The following is a 16855-nucleotide window of genomic DNA, read 5'->3' as shown; positions in this document are numbered from 1 at the left end:
TAGAGACGCATGCTGTATGTGGACGACCGTTGTCCTGCTGAAAACTGATACCACAATACTGTCTGATGACAAATAACACATGAAACCGCGGGAAGTCCGCGACGACATACAGTTGTGCCGTAAGAGTTGCCTCAATCCGTCGATGACGACGTCGTCGATTGGTTTGTGGGGCGCTCAACTGTGCGGTCATCAGTGCCCGTACAATGTCCCAATTTTTACACAGCCCATTTTCTTTTCACAATCCAATCTAGTCACTCTAACAAATGATGATGATACGAGAACACAAACGTCTAGTCCGCGGGCAGAGAAAATCCCAACCGGTCGGGAATCGAACCCGGGACTCCGTGATCCAGAGGCAGCAACGCTAGACTGTAGACTACGAGCTGCGGACGCGCTTCCCCATACTTTGACGCCAGGAGTAATACCGCTGTGGCTCTCCGAAACGTTGGAGTAACGGGGCTCTCCCATTTCGGCGCCATACTCGCCGACGATTGTTACCACTGCAGAAACGCGATAAGTCACTGAACCCAATGCAGAGTCATTCATCATCAGCCCATACGGCACGAAACACAGCCTTTCGCCTTATGGTGTTACCGTCCCTTGTGTAGGCTGCAGTTATCACCCTAATCTGCCTGTCAATAGTCCACGACCAATGATGGGGGATGACACAGAACATTACAGGGAGTCGACTACTTGGTCCATTTGGCAGGGGCAGATAAGATGGCGGTATGATGCTCTTGGTGCACAATATGTGGTCGACTGGAACCTTGAAGATTATAGCTGTCTTCACATTCCCATGCAAGCAATCTTCGGGCCACCGTCACACAATGCTCCAAAATTCTGTATATTGCACTATTCAACCAGCTGGCCCAATGGGTACCCGCAGTGAGACCCATTTCAAACTCCGTCACTTGATGATAACGCTAACTCATACAAGTACGCGGCACCTCCGTGTCCTTCAGTGATCGTTCAACATCTGACCCTGCTCACAGCCCTTAAGACCCTACTGGGCACGAAAGCACTGTTGTGGTCGTTCTACCTGTTAGAGAGAATTGCAGCTCGAAACATGTATATACAGGGCTATTACAAATGATTGAAGCGATTTCATAAATTCACTGTAGCTCCATTCATTGACATATGGTCACGACACACTACAGATACGTAGAAAAACTCATAAAGTTTTGTTCGGCTGAAGCCGTACTTCAAGTTTCTGCCGCCAGAGCGCTCGAGAGCGCAGTGAGACAAAATAGCGACAGGAGCCGAGAAAGCGTATGTCATGCTTGAAATGCACTCACATCAGTCAGTCATAACAGTGCAACGACACTTCAGGACGAAGTTCAACAAAGATCCACCAACTGCTAACTCCATTCGGCGATGGTATGCGCAGTTTAAAGCTTCTGGATGCCTCTGTAAGGGGAAATCAACGGGTCGGCCTGCAGTGAGCGAAGAAACGGTTGAACGCGTGCGGGCAAGTTTCACGCGTAGCCCGCGGAAGTCGACGAATAAAGCAAGCAGGGAGCTAAACGTACCACAGGCGACGGTTTGGAAAATCTTACGGAAAAGGCTAAAGCAGAAGCCTTACCGTTTACAAGTGCTGCAAGCCCTGACACCCGATGACAGTCAAACGCTTTGAATTTTCGGCGCGGTTGCAACAGCTCATGGAAGAGGATGCGTTCAGTGCGAAACTTGTTTTCAGTGATGAAGCAACATTTTTTCTTAATGGTGAAGTGAACAGACACAATGTGCGAATGAGGGCGGTAGAGAATCCTCACGCATTTGTGCAGCAAATTCGCAGTTCACCAAAAGTTAACGTGTTTTGTGCAATCTCACGGCCACTTTTTCTTCTGCGAAAAAAACGTTACAGGACGCGTGTATCTGGACATGCTGGAAAATTGGCTCATGCCACAACTGGAGACCGACAGCGCCGACTTCATCTTTCAACAGGATGGTGCTCCACCGCACTTCCATCATTTCTTAAACAGGAGATTGGAAAACCGATGGATCGGTCGTGGTGGAGATCATGATCAGCAATTCATGTCATGGCCTCCACGCTCTCCCGACTTAACCCCATGCGATTTCTTTCTGTGGGATTATGTGAAAGGTTCAGTGTTTAAACCACCTCTACCAAGAAACGTGCCAGAACTGCGAGCTCGCATCAACGATGGTATCGAACTCATTGATGGGGACATCCTGCGCCGAGTGTAGGAGGAACTTGATTATCGGCTTGATGTCTGCCGAATCACTAAAGGGGCACATATCGAACATTTGTGAATGCCTAAAATAACTTTTTGAGTTTTTGTATGTGTGTTCAAAGCATTGTGAAAATATCTCAAATAATAAAGTTATTGTAGAGCTGTGAAATCGCTTCAATCATTTGTAATAACCCTGTACATACCCGCCAATGGTGGGGTACGTATACGAAGTTAGACTGACATCCGACCATGAGTTCTGAGCGCTTAATTTTTTTTGTCAGGTAGTTTGTATGTTCTTCAAACTTGTGAAGATGGTGATATTGTGGGGTTCCGGAAGCATTCTTTAGGTCAAGTTTTCGGATGCAGATAGAATTGGAAAAGTCATTTGAGAGGGGCTTGGTAAGAGTGTGGGAAGGAATAAGAAACGGAAAGTAGTGAGTAGAAGCCAGGTAGATTTGTGATTACGCATTACGCAGGGAGATGGTTGGCTGGAGGCTTCATTTGGAGTAGATGATGTAGATCTGGTTGTAGTTGATAGACTGGGCAGAATGGTAATAAATACAGTAACAAGTTTATGTCGAAACACTATATCAACCTTCAATAAGGCGGTTGGACGGCTAGTCGCCCAACGTAACTGTGTTCGACCGTCCAATTGGACCGCCGAAGAGGGGTTACAACTCCGGTAAGCGTGTATTGCAAACGACCTACTCTGCCGAATATGTTTGACGTTTCCCAGTGAAATGGGATTGATGGCACGTAGTCGGTCAGAGAGAGAGAGAGAGAGAGAGAGAGAGAGAGAGAGAGAGAGAGAGAGAGAGTGTGTTTCATATCTAATTATTAACTATTTTCAATGGTGAAAAGCCTTTTAAATCAGAATAGACTGCTGTGATACACGCAAGACGATGTGTGTTTTAATTTTGCACTACGACGTGCAAAGAAAACTTTGATAATAAGTTAGCAAGAAAAAGGAAGAAATACGTAACATCGTGCAGCCAGGTGTATATATCAAATACGTGATAAAATTTCGCCGGAAACAAATACAGTGTTGATAAAGTGAAACTGGCCCGGAACGTATATGTAAATTGGCTTGCCCATCTTACGGTGCAAGAATTACAAGGTGCGGCCCGTAAACACAACTGACGCTATCTTCTGTCAAGCTGGAATATAACTCCTCCAGGATTCCCAAAATACAAGCCACTGTTCACTGTCCCAAAGAATATGGGTCACATAACGTGTATGGCGGAAATTGCACACCAAACACCTATCTTCTCGTCGTGCAAGGCTACCTGGTGGATCGCATGCGGATTTTTTTGTCGACCAATACGGGTTGTTCTGGGTATTTAAGTACACAGACAGGTGGAACCACGCCTCTTCACTGATGATGAGCCTTAGTGGGTCCAAGACACCACTGGCAACATTTCTCAACGGCCATAAACAGGAATACAGTCTGTTCTACAGGTCAGGCTCCTTCAGTTCTTGCACAACACTTACCCGGTGCGGTTTTAACTCCAGTCCCTTTAAAACACGTCTGCAACTACTCCCACTTGCGTGAACTTGTTGACTCAATCTCCTGGTCGCTTAAGAGGACTTCTTGTCATTATCTCCTGCACCTGCCTCATTAATTCAGGAGTGCAGACAGGTGGTGGTCTGTTCCTTGGAGCATTCTGAACTGATCCTGTGCATTGCTATTTTTTCAATTAGTTCCTGTATAGTGCTTTTCGCTGGCACAGAACGTCGTGGGAATTTCTCCTGAAACAAATTCTTTGGTTTCACAAAAGATCCAGTGCTTCAACGATGGCAACACGCTGGTGTAACGAATACGGCATACTCACACAACGAGGCCTTTTTCTCAGCTGGTATCGACAAGTTTCACTGGCTGCAGCTGCCTCACACAAAAACGAAGTTCCGCGCAGTGTCGGTACATCAGAGGAATTGATTAGTTCGTGCGCGGCTGTTTGGACCCCGTTTCTCGTTCTCCATTATTATTGACTCGCTGCAACATTCTCGTTGCGACAGGCAGGTTTTCCGTGCCGCACTCTGTATTCTCCGAGTCCGTCTCACTTTGCCCACATTGTACAAGTAAAAGTGTGACAAATGTACATTTAGGAGTGAGGCGAGGGAGGGGAAGTAGTGCTGTACTTCCGAGAAGATCTCACGTCCACGATATATGACTAGTAACGTGTGAACTACTCCAGGACTGTATGGTTCTAATCCTGCGTTTCATTTGTTCAAAAGAAATAAATGTCCTCCGAATGGGATGTACTGCTTTGATACGATTGTCGCTTACAGAAGCATTTAGCTCATCACGGATTCAGCTTACCTCATAGTTAAAGCTACACTCGTCACGTGGTATCGTTTCGCCTGTATAGCAGTCGATAGCAGTCGAGACGTGATCAGCTGTAATGATACACTAGAACTCAACAAGTCAGCCTTCATGTAGTAGTCGAAAAACTTTCCCACTTATCCTCCACAGATGATGAAATTCCCAGAGTTGCTTCATCTGGTTAGTAATAGATTGACCCAGTACTCACTCCTCTTCTTATGCGTGCCTTGCGTTATGACGTATTCATTTCGTATTACAGCTCGCAGTTCGTATAATGAAGTAGTTTACTTGCCAGGTGACTGATCGACAGCTCACGAAACGTCTGATATTACTCGCGGAATGATGTCGTTACTGCAGGATCGGCATATGCGCCATTGGCAAGCATCTGCAGACATGCAGGATATCGCTGGAAGAATTGACAGTATTCGGGGATATAACAGGAACGCTCATTTGAAACAAAAAACATCATATGAACATGTCATGTTCCAAATGGTTTCTGAGATATGACGCATTTAATGCACATATATTATTGAGTTAATGGCGCGTACGTTTCTTATGCACGCAGCCTCTTTTGACGTTTTATTCTAGCCCCACCTAACTAGCTGCTTTCAACTTTTTTGCTCGGGATGTCTTTCAGTCACTAAACTAGACCGTTAAACGCGCGGTTGACCGTGGTGTGTTGTGAGTGAAATAGGGCCATGGATTGTGTGTGTTTCAGAGACGAGCGTCGGTTAACTGTCTTCGTATACGCGCCGGCTAAAATGCCACACATTTGCACTAATGAAGAATATGCAGAATATTACATCAATATGTTCTGCAGAAATGACTACCATATCAGCACACGGGCTAAAGGTCAAGATAGATATCGAGATTGCGGGCGACTCTGATTCATTACCATTATAAGGCAAAAGGAATTTTCCTATCTTTTTTCTGGGCCCACTATTCGTGTCTGTTTTCTTTATCTAGTGTGCCATTCCCGTTCCGTAATTTTGTGTGGCATATTTTGCAATAGCGAACGGAAAATGGCGCCGTTCAAAGAACGCAAAGGGCTGCGAAGGGGCCCTATTAGACTGACAAACGGGTAGTCTGTTACAGGAGTCTAATGTGGCCCCAGTTGTCTTCTCGGCTACCCCACTTACTGTCGCTGTTTGCTGTTGGACAGTTCGACGCGACAGAATGACTTGATATCCTCACCTCCAGTGTGAATCCTCCTCCAGCGCGTTCCATTGCACTAAAAGTGACGAATCGGGCATTAAACGCGGCGTGCTTACATCCGATAGTGAACAATGTGTTTCGAAAGCGCTTGTAATCAAAGAACATAGTGCAGCAGATAATCAGGTTTCCGCGCCGTGGTTCACGGTTGAACTTCTTGCAGTAGCCTGCGGCCAGACGGGGAAGAGATGCTAAACTGTAGCTGGCTGGTTCTTCTTAATGCGGCGCTGCTTAAAAAGTAAAGCTGCCATCAACCTGAACCGCGGGATGTTCAGACAATGAGCTCGTGGTCGGGAAGACAGGATCTCGAGTACTTCCTCGGATCACTCAAATTTAGGTTATCTGTAGTCTCTTCTAAAGCCCTTGGTACGTTCAGAGAGGATACCATCAAATTTCTTTTCCGCCTCGTGTCCATGTGCAAACCGAATTTGTGTTTAGTCTCTGATCATCTAGACGCCTATATAGCCTTTCGTCCTATTGTCAGCCGGAAGGCTGGTGTGATCACTGATCATCGCAGTGGTTAAGCTTAGCAATCCTCCAATATGAGAATTAGCTCACATGGTAAACGTGGATAAGACCTGTAGCTTCCTCTCTCCCCCCCTCCTCCCTATCTATCTCTATATCTCTGCCTCCCCCCCTCGCGCCACCCACGCACCATGTTAGCACTTCAGAGAATTCGTGACACATCTGAAATCAAACATCAGACATTGCAAATCAACTACCTCAGCATTATTTGAGTTACTGACGTCTTGTGGTGGTGGTGCAGTGGGCAGCTCCTCCTCCAAAGTCTAACCCTGCCCATCGATTGAATACCTAGAGATGATATAGTTGTTGTAGAAGGCGCAATCAAAACTTTTCCGCTAGAGGGCGTTGCTGCAGCGTATATTCAGCCCATAGCGACTCCAATGAGGATGCATAAGCACCGACAACTAGGCAAAGGATTAATCTGGCATTTGTGTCTTCCTGACGAGCGTACAGTAAATGAGGGAACGTGGGCTATGAAGACGTTGTTACTAAATACGTCAAACCTGTCCAACGTGATGTTACTCTTTTTTTGGCTTCTAAAGGACAAATACAGGTACGTGATGACTGGGTGTTGTGTGATGTCCTTAGGTTAGTTAGGTTTAAGTAGTTCTAAGTTCTACGGGACTGATGACCATAGATGTTAAGTCCCACAGTGCTCAGAGCCATTTGAACCATTTTTTGACAAATACAGGTAGACATCCATCGGGAAATGACGAATGTGTATGGGGCAATATGTCCGTCAAAAACCACTGTTGTGGAATGGTGCGCCAAGTTCTGTATTGGTCGCCATTCGACACAAGACCTTGTCGATCTGGGACACCAGACTCACAGATCACGCCATCACAAGTGGAAGACACTCTAGCATCCGTCCTATTCTGCGGCCGGACAAATTGCGTGACTACCACACTCTGTCTACTTCAGACTCCTCGTCGCGCAAGCACCCCAGTACCTTGCTTCAGAGATTAAAAACCTGTCATGCCATCATAATAGAAACACGAGGTCACTCTTATTTGGTATCCTAACTGTGCCCACTCACAAAACAAAAACGTTTGCAAACGCCTTCTCAGTTGCTGCTGTCCGCCTCTGGAACAAACTGCCCCTAACCTTGCGCAAAATTCAATCTCCTGCTGCTTTTAAGAAGAGGTTGAAGCATTTCCTACTATCATCCTCATAAAGTTCTCCACAAAATTAATGTACCAGGCCAATCCTCTCATCTGTCAAATAACAAAGCTAGCGTCTCCTATCTTGCTCCTGAGATGCCTTCCCCTTCATCTATCTCTATTAGCCAGGGAATCTTCTCTTCCTTTATATTTCCTTAATTATGTTTCATCATGTCTATTCTTCTCCTCCCTTCACCATGAGTCTCCCTCATACTCCCTGCTGCCAGCACTCCTATCTAAAATTTGTCTCTTCAATAATGTCTAATTATAACAGTACTTATGATCTACGAATATAAACTCTATATGTATGTATTTTTCCAGGTGTACCTTTCTAATTGTTTATTTCACTTTTTGTACTAAATGTAGTTTAACATGCCTACTAAAACGTATGAATGTAAAATAAGTAGAATGCCTGGTTAGATGTAAGAGAGGGCCTGATGGCCCTAATCTTGCCAGGTTAAATAAATAAATAAATAAATAAATAAATAAATAAATATTCTCCTGATGTCCCCCCCCCCCCCCCCCTGCGATTACAGCGCGTTCGGTCCCTTTGAAGGGTTGACGTCTCTTGCCGGATCAGGGTGTGCAGCAGGCAGTTACGGACTTCTTCACGCAGCAGGACACGGTGTTTTACCAAATAGGTATAGTCAACTTGATACGTCGCTGGTAAGATTGCCTCAATGCTGCCGGCGATTTTCCTGATTGGCATAGCAATTCTGGATTGTACGGCCTTCGAACGGAAACATACTGATCGCCTCCTTACAGTTGTTACTGTCGTCTTTATTCCGAAGAATACACCTATCCACGCTAATCTATCCTGTGTAAGTCTCTTAGTTCTTGAATGATGACTGGAACCTACAGCCATTACCAAACTGACTATTCTTTGAGAGCTCATGATGTGTCCTATCACCTGAGCCCTTCCGTTAGTCTAGTTGTGCCTGAATTTCTTTCTTCCTCCATTCAATTCTGTACCTCATTATTTATTCTGTCTACCTATATAATCTTAAGCTTCCTCCTGCAGCACCATATTTCAAAAGCTGCTGTTATATTCTTGCCTCAACTACACGACTTCCATGTTTCTTTACCATATACTATCCATTCCGTTCTACGGATCTTCCACGCCCTTTGCCGTATGCAACAGAATTACAGAGTCACTGGCAAACGTAAGTGTTGGTCTCTCCCTGAACATCAATTCCGTTTCCAAATGTCTCCTTCGTTGAGATCGTCGGATGCGGCAGGTAGCTGAGAAGGGAGAGAGAGAGAGAGAGAGAGAGAGAGAGAGAGAGAGAGTTGTAGCCTATCCAAGATGTTCTTCAATCTCTGCATTGAGCAAGCAGTAAAGCAAACTATAGGCTAACTCATATTTCCATTATTTAAAACTGGGTAATATATTCCTGTGGATTAAGCTGTTCCAGTTGCATTTGCAACGGTATATTGTTTGCCACGTAGAATTTCATTGTAGTTAATTGTATTATCTCCAAAAACCATGACATTACAACTAATACTATGTCATTTATATACGCATTCCAGTCACGTTAATGTGATCACCTGTCAAAAGCCAGAATAACCACCTTTTGCAGCACGGACTGTGAGACGTTCTGGAAGAGTATCAGGCTCTGGAAGGTACCGGTAGGGATGTGGGGGCATGTCGACTCCAGCGTTGTGGACAGCTGCGCTAGGTTTCTGGCTTGATCTATGGCGCGTACAAACCAGTGGACGTGGTCTCACAGATTCACGATTGGGTTCAAATCATTGGGCGTACTGTAACGTCACCCTGGTGCTCTTCGAATCACAGATGTACGCTGCGAGCTATGAGACGTTGCATTGTCCTGTTTTCCTTCCAGAACGACGATATCTCCCAGGAAAGGCCTCTAAAACATTCCCTAGATCAAAACGCTGCTTCCTCCGGCCTGGATACTTCCGACGATTGTTGCAGGACGTTTGTTTTCAGACCTTTCATGATGGAAATGCCAACCAGCTATCTGTGCGATGAGGCATAAAATGTGATTGATCTGAAAAGCCCATATGTGTTTCTCTGCGTCTTATATATCCTCCACTACTAGTGCTGCCACCAGTACATATTCTCTCTCTCTCTCTCTCTCTCTCTCTCTCTCTCTCTCTCTCTCTCTCTCTCTCTCTCTGTGTGTGTGTGTGTGTGTGTGTGTGTGTGTGTGTGTGTGTGTGTGTGTGTGTGTGTGTGTGGGGGGGGGGGGCGGGGGCGGGGGGGGGGGGGTTATTGCACGCTGACATCGAACATGGCGATGGTCACTGTAATGTGACTGGACCATGTATATCTTCTTAAAGGAACTGCAGTGAGGTATTTAGCGCTTCAGACAGCAAGAAATTGTGCTGGTGTGTACTAAGGCGTAAACTCGCCAACACTATTTTTTAAAAGTGCCTTTCAGTTAGTTGCAAAGACGGAACATAACTCCATGAATTTTGAGGCAGGTAAAGTAACGACAGAAAACGAAAAAAAATGGAGGCTTTACTTGGGCGTTGTTGTACGAACTTCTGCTACGCGTTGTCACGCAAATGATCCCAGTGCGATTATAGTCAGTGCTAACAGTAACTTGATTTCCGTGTAATGTACATCTAGTTTTGTTTGTTCATGTTTATCCTGTTATTCAGACGCGTCCAGACAGGTGTCGTGACTTGTGTATTGTGAACTGGTATATTACTTTGGCCTCAAATTTGTGTAGACCTAAGTATTTTGTTGCTTATGTTTGTTTGAACAGACAAATGTATTCTCGGAAGCAATGGAACGCGTTCTGCATCAGGATACACAAGCACCACTCCTGCATTCATACTCGCGCAAATATTTAAAGTTATCAAAAATTATCATTAATGCCCGGAACATTTATGCATCACAAGAACCAAAGTTTCTTTGTTTTTATGCGACTATATTGCACATATAAACGTGCAAACATTATGAGCATGTTCATGCTGAAAGCGTGCGTTTATATTGTTCACAGTGTGACATGAAAACCTTTACTCTCGTTCTAGCACGTGAGCAATGTTTAGCAATATTTAACGCTGTGAACTACCTTCTGTAGAAAGCGCAATTAAAGTCTCCGTCCGGCCATCCAACTTACAGGTATCGTTCGTTGGAACAGGAAACGACTAAGTCCTTCCACATCTGTGCCCTATTTTAGACGAATATTTTGCATATTCGCAACCTATTCTGAATCGAAATAAAAGTGAGAAAAATGATCGCTGCCTCTTATTCAAACTCTAGATGACTTGGTAGTGTATGGGACGTTAATTGCTAATATTTCTCCCTTCCTTTCAACTTCAGCTGAATTGTCGATACTTCATGCCGTACACCCGTTGGAAGTAGTCATTCTTGCGCGATAGTAGCGTTTCTTCCGTGGTTTTCCGTTTTCAGACCATATCGAGTGTTTACATTGTCTAGCTGATCCCGCCTGCTTCGTGGGATTCCTGTCAGCTTTCCTCTTTTCTTTAAATTATTTTTTAAATTATTTTTTTAAATTATTTTTTTAAATTCGTCTGTCTTTCTATTTAAGGTATCCTTGTTCTTTCTTCCATGAAAAGGTCAGACTGACATTGCTTTTTAATATATCAGGGGCTTTTGTGCGACAGTCCTCTCCCCAGGGAGTTGAAGTGTTACTCTCCCAGAGATGGGGAGGAGGTCGTTGATGGGACGGTTCCGACCGCCATTGTCTTCTTTAAGATTATATTATCCGATATATATTTCTTTCATACAGGATTCTTTTACGTGGACAGTGAATTTCTCTTTTTTCCTATGGCACTAGACATCTCATTTAGCCCGTCAAGCTCATTTGTGTTGAATGTGTCTGGTACTGCGTCCGGTTAGATGCCGAAATTAGCGTCAAATCAAAAACATGTACCATTCACTGAGCCGTGAGGTTTGGTTTTTTTTTCCGCAAGTCTACGCTAGACATTTACCCGACTGTTGTTAAAGAAGGTTCGTGTTCCGAGTTCGTACTTGTTCATAACACGATAAAAAATCTCTGCTCCTCTGCGCTGCCATTTAATACCCTTGTGCATAAAAAGGCGGCCGTGGCCCCTGTGCGCATAACTCATACTCTGAACACGGGCAGATTACACGGACCGCGTCGCTGTACGCCGTCAGTGGGACACGATGTTGCATCCCGTTACCGGGACGCGGGCGCTTTACTGCGCTGTTGCGCATGCGCGGCTGGCGGGCCAATCGCGCGTGGCGGGAAATGGGCGTCTGTCTCAGAGGCGCGCCAGTTGACTGTCGGCAGTGACGGTGCGCGGATCGCAGGGAGCTTTACGGTCTCAAGTGGACGCGTGCACCGCGCGAGGTGGGTGTGCGCTTCGCGAGCATGAGGATGTGCGAATGAGTGAATGACGTGATGAGATGAATCTGTCAGCGCCCGGCCAGCTCCTTCCCCACTTTTTCTCTGCTGTTACAACAGTTTCCTCTTAAAGTGTTTGTTTCTCTATGCTGTGCTTCGAAAGTGAAAGTTTTGTTTGTTTACTCGCTGGCTGGAATGAGAAGCTTCTGTCGGTGTGCATTGGATTCACAACGCTTCCTCAAATGATTTGATATGGAAATTGAAAGTTTTTCCAGCTTGTTTGGTGTTTTTCTTTTTTTTCCCCTCCTGTGGAATAGTCGTTCCAACGCCGTTTTTTCCAAATCTGACGGTCTGTTTACACTTTTTTCGTGGGTAGCGCAAACTTCTGTGTGACTACACTGTGGGTACTTCAGTATTGGCTGTAGGAAAAATCTAGAATTTCTTGTGCCTTGACGATGTCGCAGTCATATGAGCTGTCCGCTTTTCGATATTAAGTTTTGTTTAGATATACTAAAAGCAGTGATTTGTGTTTGACATTTTCGCGCCTTCAGTTACACGTATTCATTCAGTAGACGAAGTTTTGCTGAAGACTATGTACTACAGTATAGGTATTTTTCAAATTAGTAAGAAAGCTTCTTGAGTCGCTTCTGTGACTGAAACATATCAGCCAAATACTATTTTTAACTTCGGAAAGTGTTAAACATTCATTTAAGATCGTTGAAATAATATGCAAAACTCTTAAGACATCCAGATGGTGTTGAAGGAAAGGGCGCGCACTGACTAACCATTATGGAAGATACGCAGGGAGTGCATACGATATGTACGTGTTACTTTAATCCGTTGAAAAGTTGCACAGCTTTCCAGCTTTGAAGTTGACACTGTGATTGAAATAATGTATGAACTTATCAACCGTGTTTGAAGATATCCTCACGAGGTAACTCTGGTCCAGTCCAATCATGGCACCGCCTCAAGCCTTCCCAAATGGTGTATGATTAAAGAGTGCGCCCGGAACGCTGTAACGAAGATTTGAAAGAACTTTAGCAGAACTTATTTTTGTTGTATGAATTGTGAAATTACTCGTTGCCAACATTCATAACAACAAAACAGTATAGTTTGAAAGTACGATTGTTACACCTCAGCCCCATGTAGCTAATTGTGGTGGAATAGCTTGAACATAACGAGGTTGCGTTGTTAAGGCACTATGCTTGCGTTTGGGAGGAGACGAAGTCCATCCTATTCCACGTTTTTCCGAGGTTTAAACTTCTGTCGCCCAAAGCTGTAACGATTAACTCTGTGAAGTCATTACGGGTTTCTTCCTCTATCATTTCTCCTACTGAGCGTCTATTCAGTGGTCAATGACCTTCCCATTGCCAACGACGTGTTATATCTGATATTTTCTCTCTCTCCAAAGCTTAAGCACAGAAAAGTGCGGGGTGTTTGTGTTAAAATGTCGATAGGCGGTAGTGCTACGAAATCCACTAGCCTTGAGCTGAGGTACTCGGAGGTAATGTGCGTTTCAAAATTGCTCTTAAAACCTTATCGTCTTGAGTGTGTTTGTACCCGGATCGCTGTACGCGACAGTAAAGAAAAATTAGGTCGTTGTCTATAAGGTGTCCTATTTAAGGAATTGTTGGTCGCTATAAAATCAGAAGCCTTAAGCCCCTCTAAAAGTCCCTTTCCTTGCGGCAAAAATCGTGTGTTGCCTGATCTTTGTGTGCCATTGCTGCAGCTAGATTGACTATCTAGCCGGCAAGAGGGCGCCAGCTGAAAGCCGCACTGATGTTTTTTTTATGTGCTTTGCAGTTCCGTGCCTCTAAGGATTTAATGCCTGTGTCATGTGTGTGCTATTTGACGGAGAGAGCGCTGTCTGGCGTGACAGGGCAATATCTGCAGTTCCGGCTTCAGCATTCCACATTTGATTGGACTTCGCGGTCCATTGTCAGTGGTAAATACTCACTTTTTTGTGAAACTGTTTTAGATTGTTCTGCTTTCAGTCTATAAATATCAGTGATTAAGTGTTGTTGTTAAGCGTTCACGAATGAGCTCTTTCATAAAACAGCGAGGAACAGTGAACAGTCTTCTCCCCGAGGTTATAGGAAGTTCGCGATCTGCTCTTCTGCTTTGACCAGTGATGTCACCGTCATACATCGAGGTGACACTCTGATCTGTACCGTAAGCCCGAGGAGTAGGCCCGGGTGGAATTTTGAAGTTTGTCAATCCAGCAAATGAATCATTACTTTTTTTACATAATTTCTCATCCCATTGTTACATTCACGTCCTCGCCGAAAACTCTTGTTCTCCAGTTGTGGTCTGACATTTTCAATTTTTTATTAGGTTTGATGGCATCACTGGCAAGAACGTCACCACCAAAAACCGTGTACCCGCAAGCGTCACGATACTTACATAAAATACGCCATATTTTATGACATCGTAGTCGCCATAGTAGTGATGTAGTGGTGACGAATAAATGCTCAAGCTGACCGATTCTATCATATTTTTCACTATATCCGTTGTTGTGGGGCGAAAAAAACCACTGAGTTAGTTAAAAGTAACGTTGTGCAAGCTCGTAATTGTCAATGAAATATATCATCCCCTTCATTTATAAATTTTAGATGTATGTACATCCAATGTAGTCAACAATTCTAGAGTCTTTCGTTACTTTTTTCTTTAGCTTTTGTTCAAATTAAGACAGACAAATCAATATGTTAGTGGTAGAAGGAAGATTGGTTAGCATTTCCCCTGTTTAAATTCACTCGAAATATGACACAGATTAGTGTGTCCGTTTTCATAACGGTTACGTTAGTCTGTAGTACGATGTCTGCACAATGACCTTCTGCGTCGGTCACTGTAGAAAATTATTTTTATTTTCCGTGTGGGTCATTGTCGCAAGTCTTCTATGTGTCACGTCGGTGACTGGAGATTGGAAGAGTAGCTGTGTCTTTTCAGTGACGGTAATCCGTGTGCAGGTTGAAACGTTGTTTTGTGTAGTTGCTAATCACGACAGCAAAAGAGGAGGGTGGGTAGCCTTCTGGAGTAGCACCAAGCACATATCGGGATTGGGCTTCCACTTTCCCCATCGATGGTGTTACATGCCGTGACCACGAGTTGGTTAGGAATTCAACTTAAGGACAATGACACTATGTTTGGCGATTAGTATCTTCGCCCGTTACCTCTCTTCCCCGCTCCGACCACGTACTAACAGTTTTAGTTTTTTTAATTCGGTGAGAACAGGTATAATTGTAGTCAAGCTACACTGAGCCAACGTCGGTTACCGAACTGGATACGGGAATATTTAAGCTGTATGGGAAGTAACCGGTGGTGGCCAATCTGTGTTGTGTTAGCAGCCACAAGAAGAATATTCAGCACATACCTGTTTCATGCCGTGTATCACATTCCATTACAATGAAGGAGCTTTAATATCTATGGAGGGCACGCCACTTGACACAGAAGCAGATGTCACAAGGGAAACTGTCCAGCACATCTCACTCAGATTTAGTGGTAAGATGGGCCAGTGGGTAGCCCGTAGAAAACTGAACGGAGATCGAACATGAAAACAGGAGGTGTAATAAACTGAAAAAAGAAGCAAAACAGAAACAGTGAACGTTCCAAGATGAACATGTGCAGTATCGAGCGAATTTAGATAGCCACGCAGTCGTGGTTATGTGGTCACGATGTTGAAGTGCGGAGGGGGAGACGTGTGTTCTGATCTCTCTGGTGCCTTACTTTCTTTTCCCAGAAAATGAGCTGTCCGTCCTGTCACTGACATTTGTTCGCTGTATTTAAATTTGTGTCTTGGTGTAACGTCCGATTGCAACAGCGTGGTGTAACGAAGGGACCTCCAGACGCCCATACATCATCTTTGTTCTACAGAAGTACCACATGGTATGACTCTTGCGTTCCGTTTAGAAAGTTTTGACTTACGAATTCCTTTGTTCTAACATGGTTCACAGCCGTTTGTTTCCATTTCTGCGAGAGTCTATGCGGCATCACGCCTTTTTACACTATTCATCACATTTACTTACGCCTGTAATATATTTCTACAACATGCCCTATATTCTACAACTAATGTCTTAGTATGACGAGTAACTAGACGACAGAAAAACAGGTACTTCAATGATCGGACGGAAAGTTCATAATTTTGTGAAGAAAAGAAAATAAGGGGGCACGAGTGAGGTTTGAACTCGGATCTTCCGCTTTGCAGTCCAACACCATGACCACATTTGCCGTTCACTCGATGTTGCATATCTTGAGCCTGGGTCGTGCGCTTTCTATTTTGCTTCTTTTTCCACTGTTCAGTACACCTCTTTCCTGTTTTCATACTTTATCTGTGTTCCATTTTTGATTCTCTAGCCATTGGGCTGTTCTACCACCAAACTTGACGGGGTGCGATGGAGAGTTTCCTTTGTTTTCGTATCATGGTCCAAAGAGAAGATTATACAGATTCTAATGCGATCCATATTTCTGTGTGAGCAGGATTGTGCAGGACGTAAAACCCACGTTTCATTGCTGTAACACATGGGCCACGCCGTAAATACCAGGGTGTACCGGTTGAAACCTGAAAATCCCAGCTAGTCAAAAGAAACCGTTCACTGTTCTAAACGATAAGAAGATTCAGTCGTGTGTGATCGAGGTTCCGATATCAATGAGGGACTTACGTCGAAAACAATGATTTTTAAGTCTGTCATTGCTTTAGCTGTGAACGTCGTCATAATCAAGATTCTGCAGATGACAAGCGCTAGAAGTCCCCCTCGTCATGTGTTACTTGTCATTTTGCATAAACAACTTCTCCCTGCGCTGTTCCGTCACCTAGTTCACTGCACCTCAGTTCTATCACATGCGCTACGGCTGCAGGTTCGAATGCTGCCTCGGTCATGGCTGTGTGTGATGTCCTTAGGTTAGTTAGGTTTACGTAGTTGTAAGTCTAGGGGACTGATGACCTCAGATGTTAAGTCCCATAGTACTTAGAGCCATCTGCCACATGAAAACAAATGAACTAATCTGGCAAATTAGTCGATGTAAAATCGTAACAGAGTGGTGAAATTTTGTGAACCATCATGCCACATCCCTAAACTGGTGGGGAAGGGCGGCGTACTTTAGTACATTATAAACTGCTCTGCATGTGGGGACAGCCTTCGTCCC

At 44.4% G+C, this 16855-nt stretch overlaps 1 protein-coding gene across 2 annotated transcripts in view; it reads left to right on the top strand.

Annotated features, from left to right (window-relative positions):
• The window catches only part of LOC124802563 (rhophilin-2), a 492713-nt gene that overhangs the window by 4561 nt on the left and 471297 nt on the right, over positions 1-16855 (top strand). Inside the window, exon 1 of one of the 2 annotated variants that reach the window (XM_047263431.1) lies at positions 11656-11722. The exons of the other annotated variant lie outside the window; for it this stretch is intronic. The gene's annotated coding sequence lies outside the window, so the exon portion shown is untranslated. Of the gene's footprint in view, positions 1-11655; positions 11723-16855 lie in introns of those variants that run through there. 2 annotated transcript variants of the gene reach the window in all.

Source organism: Schistocerca piceifrons, chromosome 6 (assembly GCF_021461385.2).
Source record: "Schistocerca piceifrons isolate TAMUIC-IGC-003096 chromosome 6, iqSchPice1.1, whole genome shotgun sequence".
Lineage (NCBI taxonomy): Eukaryota > Metazoa > Arthropoda > Insecta > Orthoptera > Acrididae > Schistocerca > Schistocerca piceifrons.
Note: the sequence above shows the minus strand (reverse complement) of the source record. Positions and strands in the feature narration are given on the sequence as shown.